General features: G+C 37.4%; 1 protein-coding gene across 23 annotated transcripts in view; it reads right to left on the minus strand.

The window, feature by feature from the left end:
• HDAC9 (histone deacetylase 9) overlaps positions 1-12,935 on the minus strand; it is a 911,611-nt gene that overhangs the window by 32,364 nt on the left and 866,312 nt on the right. The gene's annotated exons all lie outside the window — the stretch shown is intronic.

Below are 12,935 nucleotides of genomic sequence, written 5' to 3' on the forward strand. Positions count from 1 at the left end.
ACAGCACACTTGCCTGGTTTACCAGGTGGCAGCAATGTTGAATATTTCTCCCTCCACCTTCCAGGCTGGAATTTTAGGTATCCTTTATGCCTGGTGTCTGTTATTCCATCCAAATACCACTTGTTTCAGATTTCTCATTTTTCAGAAGTCAAATTGGTCCCACACCCTGTTTTGGTAAATAAAGTTTTACTGAACTACAGCTGTGTTCATTGCACACTGGTTATGGCTGCTTCCTTGATACAATAGAAGAATTAAACAGCTGCAACCCAAAGCCTTATATATTTACTATCCTACATTGTAAAGAAAAACTTTGTTGACCTCTGGTTTAAAACAAGGAGGTACATAGACTAAATGTTACTTTGTAAAAAATTACCTTGGCATCACTTTAGAGAATAGATGAAGAAAACAAGAGTGGATGTGGGTAGACCACTTTGTAGGATATAGAAATGATCCAGAAGAAAGGCTATGGAAGCCTTATTTGGGACAGTGGCCATGGAAACAAAAGTAAGTGGATAGATGAATGAAATGTTTAAGGGACATGACAAACAGGATGGGATAATGGGTTGGATGCAGACAGTAATGAAAAGAACAACATGAAAATAATTCCTAGATTCCTGTCTAGCAAAACTGGAAGGATAAGGATGCCATCTACTTGGATCAAGAAACCTGGAAAAGGCTGAGGTTTGGGGAAAGAATAATGACAATGGCTTTGGACATGTCGACTAGTTGTGCCTTTGTGATATCAAAGGAAGATGCTGAGCTAGCACTTTAATAAACATTTGGAACTCAAATCTGAGGTCTGAACTGAAGATACACAATTTTGGAGTTATTCTTATAGAGATGACTATGAAGCTATGGTCTGGGACAAACGATAAGTAAAATGATATGAAGCATTTACTGAATGCCTATGGCATACTTATGATAATGTATATGTTATATCATATAATTTCAAACCACCTTGTGAATCTTTCATTTTCTTTATTTTACAGATGAGAAAACTGAAGTAAAGAGGGTTGAAATAACTTACTCATATTGTACACTTAGAAGAAGAATATATAGTGTGAAAAGGATTTAGGTAGAGAATGATGGGCTCAAAAAGCAGAGATTCTTCATTTAATGTTGCATCCAGGGGTGTTAGGAATGGCTCCAACAGTCCATTTCATTGGCTAAAACATGGACAAAAAGCTGGTTCTTGGTGAATGATTTAGAAATGTCAGACATTCTTTGGTTTAATGAAGAGGAAGGAATTCAAAGACATAGGGAGACTGTTAGAATGTATTTGTCCTTTACAACCTACTCATCTACACTGGGAAAGTCCAGAAGACACACCTTTCACCATGACTGTGAGAAATAAATTTGTGAGGGAGAGGAGGGCCCTGGAATTCCTGAAGTGCCTTGTGATTGCTCATTTTTGTATACCATAACTTACAATGAGAATTTTGGTCACTGAATTGGGAAGCCTAAATACAGTGGGAGTAATTGGATCCTAGGTGGTGGCAGTAAGGGGCAGCATTGAATTGCCTAAGACAAGGTAGGTATTCTTGTCATAATGGACAGGAGAGTCTAAGTAACTGGTTTGATAGAATAGTGGAATGGCCTTTAGAAGATCAGTTTCAGTGCAAGCCAGGTAGTAATATCTTGTAGGACTGGGGCAAGTTTCTTTAAAAGGATGTATATGCTGTATATCATCATCCAATATATGGTACTGTTTCTCTCATATCCAGGATTCACGCGTTCACAAATCAAGGGGTGGACATGGGAGTCTCACCACTCAATATTACACTTAGTCACCCACTGGCAACATTATTACTTTCTGTTCCAGAAACCTTATACTCTGCTAGCTTGAAAGTCTTAGTTCCAAAGGGAAGAAAGCTTCTACCAGGAGACACAACAATTATTCCATTGAATTGGAAGTTAAAACTTCTGCCTTGCCACTTTGGATTCCTCTTGCCTCTGAATCAATCTATAGGCAAAGAAAGGAATTACTGTGCTGGTTGGGATGATTAATTCTGGTTATAAAGGAAAATTGGCCTGCTACTCCACAATGGAAGTAAGGAAGAGAATGTGTGGAGTACAACGATATCCCTTAGGGCATACCTTAGTACCATTATGCCCTGTGATTAAGGTCAATGGCAACTACAACAACTTAATTTATGTAGTACTACTAATTCAAGAATGAAGGTTTGAATCATTCCACAAGGTAAAGTACCATAACCAGCTGAGTTGCTTCCTGAAGGCATTGGGAATACAGAATGGGTAATAGAAGGTAGTTATAAATACCATCTATGGCCACATGACTAGTTATAGTAACAAGGAGTAAAATTGTCAGAGGAGTTTCCTCCTTATTTTATTATGAATATACTTGTATGTAGGTATCTTTGTTTTCTTCTACCCCCTTCTCCGTTATCATGTAACATAAGATACATTGGCTTTAAATCATAGTATTTAACTATTGTTAATTTTATATAATAGTATTTAAGTTATGGGATTTGAGAAGAGTAAACATCACTCAAAACTCTAGCTATTCTCCTGGTGAAATGCTTAGTGTGTTTTCAGTTGTACTCAGGAAGTTGTATCATGTTGGGCAGAACTATAACCTTGTTATTGTCTGTAAATGGAGATTAAGTATGGTTTAAGGAGATGTGTATGATGCTATGTTGACAAGAGGTGGACTTCCGATGGTTAATTTTTATTGTCAATTTGACTGAGCCACAGAGTCCAGTTGAACATTTGGTTTAACTATTTGGTTAAACATTATTTAGTTAAACATTATTCTGGTATGTCTGTGAGAGTGTTTCTGGATGACCTACCACTTGAGTCAGTAGGCTGAGTGTAAAGGAAACTGCCTTCCTCAGTGTGATTGGGCCTCATTCAGTAGGCCGAAGGCCTGAATAAGGGAGAATGCTCTCTCTCTGATTGACAGTCTTCAGGCTGGGACATCAATCTTCTTTTGTCTTTGGCCTCGGAGTAGAACTTAAACTACTGATTTTCCTAGTTCTCAGGTCTTTGAACTTGGCCTGGAACGATGCTATCTACTCTTTTGGGTCTGTAGCTTGCCAGCTGTAGGTTTTGGAATCCTCAGCCTTAGTTACAACTACATGAACTACTGCCTTATAATATGTATTTATTTATATTTATATTTGTTATTGCTAGTTATATAGATTATGTCTCTCCGAGGGTCCAGACTAATACAGATAGTGAAAAACCCAGGTGAACTTGGAACATCTTGTGATATCAGAAACTAAGAAAGTACTCCCAGAAAGACAGAACCAAGTCAATGGGACATAGGAGTCAGCCCAAAAGAGCTCCAAATGACCAGAGCTAGAATAATTTGAGCAACAAAATAACAGGAAGAAAAAGGACAGTTCCTTATTACAAATAATTCCCAAATAATAACTTCTAAGGAGTAAGGAAAATAGAAAATCAGTATTGGAACACCAGAGTAATAATTTTTGCAAGTCAGATCTACCATTGGCTGTTAAAATTAGTGGACAAAAGTTTGAAGAGAAACAGGATATTTGCATAATTGCAAACTATTTTTCCAACATATATATATATATATTAACTCCAAAGGGAAACATGGTAACATCACATTGGAAAGCTCCTTAATCAAATGATCAAGGTTAACCTCACCAATAATAAGACATATTGACCTTATGTACAACAGATCTGAAGCACTAAGCAACTGCATCATCACTGCTGTGATAATTTTGTCCAAAATGCACATCCTCACTTTAATTGTGAGGAAACATCAGAGAATACTAAGCTGAAAGACATTTTTCAAACTAACTGACCAGTAACTCTTCAAAGAATCAAGGTCATAAAAGGCATGGAAAAACAGGAACTGAGAGATGTGAGAAGACTGAGTCACAAAAACTAAATGCAATGGGTCAATCATAGACTGAATCCTAAAATAGAACAAGAAAACTGGTGAACTCCAAAGAGAGTTTGCAGTTTAGTTAACAGAATTGTATTACTATTAATTTCTCAGTTTCTGCAACTGTGCTATGGTTATATAAGATATCAACCTCAGGGGAAGCTGGGTGAAGGTCATATGAGAACTTTGTATTATACTTACAGCTTTTCTCTAAATCTAAAATCATTTCAAAATAAAAAGTTTAATAAAATTGCCTTTTAAAATTTGGCAGCAGAAAGGCCATTGGTGACCACAGTGAGATTGCTACCAAAATAGAGTGGTTCTGACAGGGATTAGAATTAAGAAAATGGGGATGGCTAGATAGAAACAATTTTCAAGACTTTGTTCCTGAAGACTTGAAGAGAAATAGGTGGTAAACTGAAGGACTGAGGTAGCTGGAGTGAGGTAGCTGAATGTTGAAGGCAATGAACAGTTCAAAGATAGCAGTTTGGTAGTTACAGTTTAAGGTTTGTTCATGAGCTGATCTATTTATTTAGGCCCAGTGATGGAGAAAGTTCTCTGTAGAATATATCTAGGGTTGAGATTTAATTAGATTGGTAAAGTAGAAAGGCAAGATTTTTAAGGCAGGTTGAAAGATAGAAGGCCAAATGAATTTAAGTGTTACTGTTTTCAAGATGGATGTAGTAGTGAAGAAAGGAAAAAAATGAATTAAAAGAAATGATAAAAATATATGATGAAATAAAGAGTCTTAGGTGTGCGGGTCGACAATTCTATGGCATATGGGTCTGATGTAACACTCTCTGGCGGAGATTGGTTTAGGATTTTTTTCCCCAGGTCTGCTAAGACAGTAACAGATGGTCATCTGCTCTCCAGGTTCCTATTATTCCTCTTTTATTCTTTATCTCTATCTGTGTATGTCTGAAAAACAAAACAAAACAAAAACCCTCTTTCTTTGGAGTTCCATGGAGGAGTGAAAATACACTAGTATATTTAATCCATTATTATTACTTGAAAATAGTGCCCTTCCTCCATTTTAACCCCATAAATAAGGCTTATTATTCTCTTGTTTCTCTTTTTTGCTGACTTTCTCTAGTGATTTGTGCCCTTTGGTAATTGATTTCATCCATTTATTTAAATATGTTTATATATATTTTTTGAATTCATATTTTGTTGATAATATGTTTATATATATATATATTTTGAATTCATATTTTGTTGACTTCTATCTCTGTATATACTAGGGTCCAAATTAGGGATACTTTTCCTCCAGAATGAAACTGCATTTGCTTCCTCAGAACTAGTAGACCAAGATAAAAACTCTTTGAAACCCATCAAATATATATCCCCAACTTTAGTGCAGACCTTAGGCTTTCTTGTCATTTGACCCATGGATTTCTCCCTGTTTGTGTTACTTACTCTATATTAAATTTTAGCTTATTTCTTTTTTTCTCCTATTCCCTTACATTCTAGCAAGCCTGATAATGTATTAAAATAGTCTGTTTAAATGTATACAGAACCTATTATATTTCAAGGGAGGTCTGGTCTAGTGTGTATCCTAAGATACCTGGGGATAGGAAATGTGGTGAAACTTTGTTCTTACCTGTGAAAAGAGAACAGGAAGGTCATATGCTTTAACAGAAAGAAAGTGGGCTTTGATAGCACAGTCAGATCCGAATTCAAATCTTGGTTTTATTGCTTACTGGTCGAAAGACCTTCAACAAGATACCTAACACTTAACACTTGTTAAGCCTCAATTTATTAATGAACAAGATGAGGAAACTATTCATTACAGAGTTGTGTAAGGACTAGACATAATATATAAAAATTTAGCAAACGATCTTCTCCTGTACTTGACTTTCTAACACACCTTATCTCAGTGAATAGTATCAAATGTGTGTGTGTGTGAAGCTCATCCGGGTGCTAACAGCTGAGTGTACAATCACAATGCATTCTTCTTAAAGAGTGTTCAATTCCGGAAACATGCATAGTTCTATTTATTCTTGTGGTTTGATTAGTTTTGCTTTAGTAGAACTCAAGTGAAACAAAACTCATAATTACAGATGCAGTTGGAATAAAAAAAACCCAGGCAGGTTAAAACTCTAAGCAGATAGCAAATTTTCCTTTCAGTTTTGGTACATTCTAGTATTAGTGTGCCACCAAACAATAATCGGTCTCAACATTTTAGGAGAATGGTTAATTAGAAGTTCAAAATAAACTTTCAAAGACCCCCATGTACAAGTTTGGCCTGGATTTGATGCAAGCAAGGTTTCGTGGGGTTAATAGTGGGAAAATGTTTAATGCTGCTTTTCTTCAATGAAGGTCTGCCTGGCCCAGGGCTGCAACGTCAAGGCCTCTGTCTAAGCCAAAAAAATCTATGACAAATAGCAGCTCACACCTGACAACAGTCAAGGTTTAAACTCAACAGGGCAGGGATTTGAAATTCTGCCAATCCTTGCATTTTTCTGTGATTAGATGTATTTTGCAAGTTTACAAGGGGCTCCAAAGTAGATTCATAGCTCCATGGCTCCTTGTAATTTGGCACTGCCCTCATAGAACTGACTAAACCTCATTTAACCAGAACTTCCCAAACTCCAAATCTTCAGTTAAATTGATTTTTTTCTAAACATGTCATTTTTTGAAGAAATGGAAAAAGTATACACAAAAACGGCAAAATGAATGAATTTGTGAGATAGAATGACACATTGGCTAAGACTATAGACTGAAGCTAGACTGCTTGATTTATGATGTTGCCTTTACCCACTTGTTAACTATATAACTTTGGGGAAGTTAATTGACCTAGCTATGCCTCAGTTTACTTGGCATAAAATGGAAATGAAAATAGTACCTACTTCATAGGGCTGTTAAGATTAAATAAGTTAATTTATAGTAATATGAATGCTTAGAACAGTGCCTGGCACACTGAAAGCACTCAGCAATTGTTACTTTATTATTTGCTAGCAGTTTACAGGGTTTGCATTGTGTGCATAATTTAATCTAATATCCCCCAATAACTTCACTGTAGTAAGAAAACTGGTATTTAGGATAATGTTGCCTTCCCTCCTAACTTCAAGCATTTAATCAGCAGAAGTTCTTCTTATTCCTCTCCTTTTTTAGGTAAACTCTACGCCTGACATGGGGCTCAAACTCACAACTCCATGATCAAGAGTCTCATGCTCTACTGACTGAGCCAGCCAGGCACCCCAATTTTCTTCTTCTTAAGTATAATATTTTTCATCTTTCTCTTCAAACCTTTTTTACCTGCACTGTTCCCTATCACAGGTGACAACATCATCTACTCAGTTGTCTAAATCTGAAACCTAGAAATTGTTAATCCTCCCCATGACAATTAATTAACATACCAAGTCAATTCTACTTCTGAATTAAACTGCTCACATCTGACAATAAGCCATACTAACTCTCCGGTCCCTACTGCAGACGTAATAATCTTTTGAAATGCAGATTTGACCAAGTTCTTTCTCTGACTGAAATGGATCCCCCAAATCCTTGAGTTAAAACTTCCTTTCCAATATTGTGGGTATCTCTTATTCTTCTCCCCTGGATCTCAATAGGATGGTGATGGAGGAGAGAGGAAAAGAGAAAGAGATAAGAAAAAAAAAAAAAAAGGTAGAAAAGCAAAATAAAATAAGGAAAAAAAGAGAGAAGAAAATGGAGTGTAGTTTAGGATTTGGGTGTGGAGTTAAGAAGCTAGTAAAGCTTTTAAGATGATTTGTGCATGCATGTTGCAATCTGGGGAACAACTCTAATCGGTGTGCATAGCCCCATGAGGTCAATATATTGGACAGTTCCCTCACAAGAGATGTAAACAAATTCCTTTTTTTTTTTTTTTTTAAGATTTTATTTATTTATTCATGACACAGAGAGGCAGAGAGAGGCAGAGACACAGGCAGAGGGAGAAGCAGGCTCCGTGCAGGGAGCCCAGTGCGGGACTTGATCCCGAGACTCCAGGATCATGCCTTGGGCCAAACGCAGGTGCTAAACCACTGAGCCACCCAGGGATTCCCTCAGATTCCTTTCAGTTTAGAAACAATCTGGATTTTCTCCTGATTTGTCTGATGTGAATGTCTCTTCTCCTTGATAAGGGAGTAGATAAAAGGTATTAGGCTGATAAGAGGAGATGGCTGAGAATGGCATTTCGCTTAAAGGAAAACAATGGTTGTTTCTTTAGAACAAGTCTTACCTTACTTTAAGAGCTTTGTTTCATTAATTACTATCTAGATCTCTTAAATGCCAAGAGAACTGAATAGCACTCCTTCGATTATCCACCTGGTACATCAAAAGTGTTTGTATATTGGGACACCTGGGTGGCTCAGCAGTTGAGCATCTGTCTTTTGCTCAGGGCATGATCCCAGGTCCGGGTATTGAGACCTGCATAGGGCTTCCTGTGATGAACCTACGTCTCCCTCTATGTCTCTGCCTCTCTGTGTGTGTCTCTCATGAATGAATTTTTTAAAAAAAAATCTTTAAAAAAAAAAGTGTTTGTATTTTACCAGCTAGTTATCTCCATTGGAAATAGAGTAGAAATGAAGTCAACAAAATTAGCTTGCCTTTGGTTTGCTTGTAAAATCATTTGTTACTTCTTATTTCATTGTGGTACTTGAAATAGTGGATACTGACTACCTAAGTTAATTATCTGGTTACAAGGTATATTCTCCTGGAATGAGAAAATCATATCCATCTTCATACTGGCCTCAGAAACTGGATTAATTCAGAAGATCCCAAATTCATTTCTCATTGCCCTAAATAACTCTGTGTGTGTGTGTGTTTTAATAAATAGAGATTTAGCTATCCTGACAAATTTTATGTGTAGAAAACATAGATGTTGTTTGACAAAAACATAAATGACAAATACTGTCCCTTCTTCATTCTGGCCTATGTAACCATTTTGCTGTGATTGGCATGATAAGAAATTTTAAGACTCCAATCCACTAAACAAGAGAAGAATCCCTAGAGTGGGGAAAAGATGAGAATGGAGGTGAAGGGGGAAAATACTAGCCAGTTTTTCTTATGATCCTGCTTCTTATTTCCCATTTTGTTGTCACAGTAGATCCAACTTAGTGAAGTAGTATGGTGATATGCCATATTGAAATTTCTCAGAAAAATTAACTGGCTTACTCATCATCATGGCTTGTGAGTGGCAGAGAGGATTATATTGGAGTTCCTGTCATTTTTAAATCCTCTACACTAGTGTTTTTCAACTTATCAGCTACAAACCACTGGAGGATTGCAGCAAAATTTTTAAAGAATCCTCAAATCTTTGTGTACATATATATTTTTCTTGATCCGCAAATCAAAAGATATATGATTATCACTATTATCATGCAGGAGGTCTACAAAATTGGTTGACACTTAAAAGGAGTACTCTTCTTACTAAAAATTTAAATAAATAAAAGGAAACCATGGCTCTATACTTGTGGTTTTCATATTTTGGGGTTTCACAGATCAATATCAATATCATTCATTATATGTTTTAGAGCTTAAAATTACAGTCTTCAAACTACATGAATTTAGTTTTATGGAAAACTCACTTCATGGTTCCTCCCTTCAAAATCAGTGAAAATGTTATGGGCAAGGACTGGTGTGAAAAAATGGCATTTGGAAACCTTTCTCACCTTGTAATGCAAAAGAAGAAATGAAGAATGCAAAAGACTCTGTAAGTTGTTGCGATAGGTTTTCAGAAAGGAAACATACATATGAGGATCATTTATCCTTCTCTGGGCTGACTTACTTGGCATCACTTGGTGATTACAGCCACCAGCTGACAATTAGTTTCAACTCTGAGAATTGGCACTTCAAAGATTAGTGATGGAAATGGTATCTCACAAGTAATTCACGTTCTTTCTAAGTTAGAAATGATTCATCATTATGGGGTATGGAAGATAGAAGAAAAGAGCTCATGTATATTTTTTCCCATTCTTTTTAATCTCTTGTCTGCACGGGTTAACCAAGGAGTATAATTACCTTAGATAGTTAAAAACAAAAACAAAACAAAGCAAAAAACAACCTGGGCTAAGAAAAAAAATGTGGGGATCCCTGGGTGGCACAGCGGGTGCCTTTGGTCCAGGGCGCGATGCTGGAGGTCCGGGATTGAATCCCACGTCGGGCTCCCGGGGCATGGAGCCTGCTTCTCCCTCTGCCTATGTCTCTGCCTCTCTCTCTCTCTCTCTCTCTCTCTGTGTGTGACTATCATAAACAAATAAAAATTTTTAAAAAATGTGGCAAATATTGACAGATCAGCTGATTCATTCATTCAGTAAACTTTGGCACAATGCCTACTATGTGCCAGACACTGTGCAAAGGATTCAGTGATTAAAACCAACATCAGCAAAAACAATCCCTACTATGAAAACACACAGGAAATGTACTAAATCTAGAGTAACAGTGAAGGGATACATGACTTCCCAAAAGAGATAACATCTGAGCTAAGTCTAGAAAACTTAAAGAGGGATGAAGCAAAACACTTGTCAGCCGAGTGAACTGCATGCGCAAACAAAGCTTCTTGACCATCTCTTTTGTCATCTCAAAAATGGTTGATCTTCATATACATCCACCATCTTGAGAGTTAGGAGGGTTCTTTATTACCTGTCAGGAGGAATGGTTGCCCTGCTGTGTCACCTTGTAAGGTCTTTTCTTCTCAGTTAAATGAGTAACATAAAGAAGGACAGGACAACCAGGATGGTCGTGCTGCCAAATATTCTCATACATGTGGCCAGGCAAAGGGCCAATGCTAATCACAGCCTCCAGCACCTGCATATCCTCAGCTGGGGGGCTCAGTTCTCAAAGAAAAACTCACATAAGGCCTGTCAGCACCTTGCTGTCTGCCTCAGGACAAGGCTATCTAGGAACTTGCCTGAATGTTTCCCACATGCTACAAATCCTGCTTCTTAACATTTACATAGTTTTCTGATACTGTAGTCCCAAACTGTAGCACAAAAGAAATCCTTTACAACCTATACTAGGAGGTAGGCTGAAATTCAAACTCTTCCCAAAGTTAAAAGGAGGCACCTGTGTGATGCTCAGAGACATATGTGAGGAGGATTTCTTAAACAAAGGCTACCTTAAAGGCAACCTGTGTAGTTGCAAAGGACACCCATGCACAGAAGAGTCCCCATGTTTGATTCAATGCTCTGTGGTCACCTTCTTGAATTATGATAATTTTTTAACATGGAAGCATTCATACATTTTCATCTTGCACTGGGATCCACAAATTATGTGGCGAGTCCTGACTACTTTCCCCACCAAAGGGGAAATAGGGAGCCCAGTCAAGCACCTGGAGTCCTATAAGAGCACTTGAAATGGAAGAGTAGGTTATAAAACAGAGAAAAATAAGAGTACAATTTTATAGTTTGTAAGGAAATCTAACATTGTTTGCTAACCTAGAAGCCCATAATTTTAATTTATCAAGCCATTATATGGTTTGTTACTCGGAAACACCCACTTTATTTTATTGCCTTATGGGCCTTATGCAGCCCCTTTCTGTTTCTGTAGTCTGGAAGAGTGGCTCTAAAGACATACAATTAAATACCCCCAAAAGACACACAATTCACAGAACTACATAAAAATGTACCACATAGTGTCAAAGCAACAGTCTGAAACAACTTTCTTTGTACTGATTTCTACTCTATGTCCCAAATGACAAGAGATCACTCTCATCTTGATTTGTCTTTCCCTTTACCTCAACTCACCATTTAGTTCTTCTCAACCACAACCTTAGTTCTCCCTGTGGTCATGTTAGTATTAGTCTTTCTTGGCAAATATCTTTTCACATCACTAATATTCTGAGTCTTATCAGGACTGGCTGCATAATTTGCAGGGTTCAGTGCAAAAATAAATGTGGGTCCTTTGTTCAAAACTTAGTAAGAATTTAAAGGCAGCAATAATAAGAGCATTAAACCATGCAGAAGGCCATTCTAAGTGTGAGGCCTATGTGACCACACAGGCTGAACACCCATGAAGCCACCTCTGATTCTCATTGGCCAAAATTGGATCATGTACCCACTCCTTAACTAACCACTGTTAAGTGGGTTGACTAGCCTTAGACTATCAACAGCTTCTCTGGAGCTGGGCATAAATTCATCTTCCCCTGAGTTGCATGGCATCTGGTGGCAAGGACTCATGACTAAAACCAGGCTTCTTTTGAGTGGAAGTGAGGAAGGTACTACTGCTGAGTAGCCAACAACAATGCCTACTACATCATATGTCCATGACTAAGAAAGAGGAAGTCCTCTTCAGAAGCTCCCTTTGATGCAAACCAAATTTTTGTTCCCTAGAGCCTTAAAGATCAAATCCTACCTACTTAAATCTGCCTACCCTCAATTTCCAGGCTCACATGCACTTCAAATCTCTCCCCTGCTGCTAACCCTTTCTACAGGCATCTGCAGGGATGAAAAGATGTGATTCTCGTCCTCCTGATGGTTATCATCTAAGGAACCAAAATTAACAGACCATAAAACACACAACAAAAACCTCTCAAATAATAGAAAAAAATAATAGAAAAATGCTACTAATTAAAATCCACATGTTATTGCTGAGAGTTTGTGGAAGTATTGGATTTACAAATGCTGGATGCAATCCTCAGTAGTTTAGAAGGAAATGGAATTTTAAATGCAGTAAGTGGTCAGTGTTGGGTACTATGAAATGCATTTTGGAACAGAAGACTAATATTCACAATCCATAGTGGTAGAATTGTTATACAGCAAATTTTGATAGAATGAGCCTTTTTCAAGAGTCAAACAGGTTTGTTTGCCTATAGTAGACTACAAAAATCACTTGAAAACATCAGTGGTAAGTAAAAGGAAGAAAGCCATGCAGTAGAAAGTCCTTACTAGGAAATTAGATCTAATATAAAAGGCAAAGTACAGTTTCTGAAGATACACACAAACTATGCTTTTTCACACCTATGCAAAAATTGAGATCTTTGCTTCAGTTATTCTCTTCCAAACATTCACTCTTCATCTGGCCAAAATCCTGTTCAGTCCTTAAGAACAAGCTCTGGCCCTAACATTGCCAAGAAGCCTTCCTTGAACATTCCTCACTCTAG

The sequence above is a fragment of the Canis lupus genome, chromosome 18 (genome assembly GCF_048164855.1).
Source record: "Canis lupus baileyi chromosome 18, mCanLup2.hap1, whole genome shotgun sequence".
Classification (NCBI taxonomy): domain Eukaryota; kingdom Metazoa; phylum Chordata; class Mammalia; order Carnivora; family Canidae; genus Canis; species Canis lupus.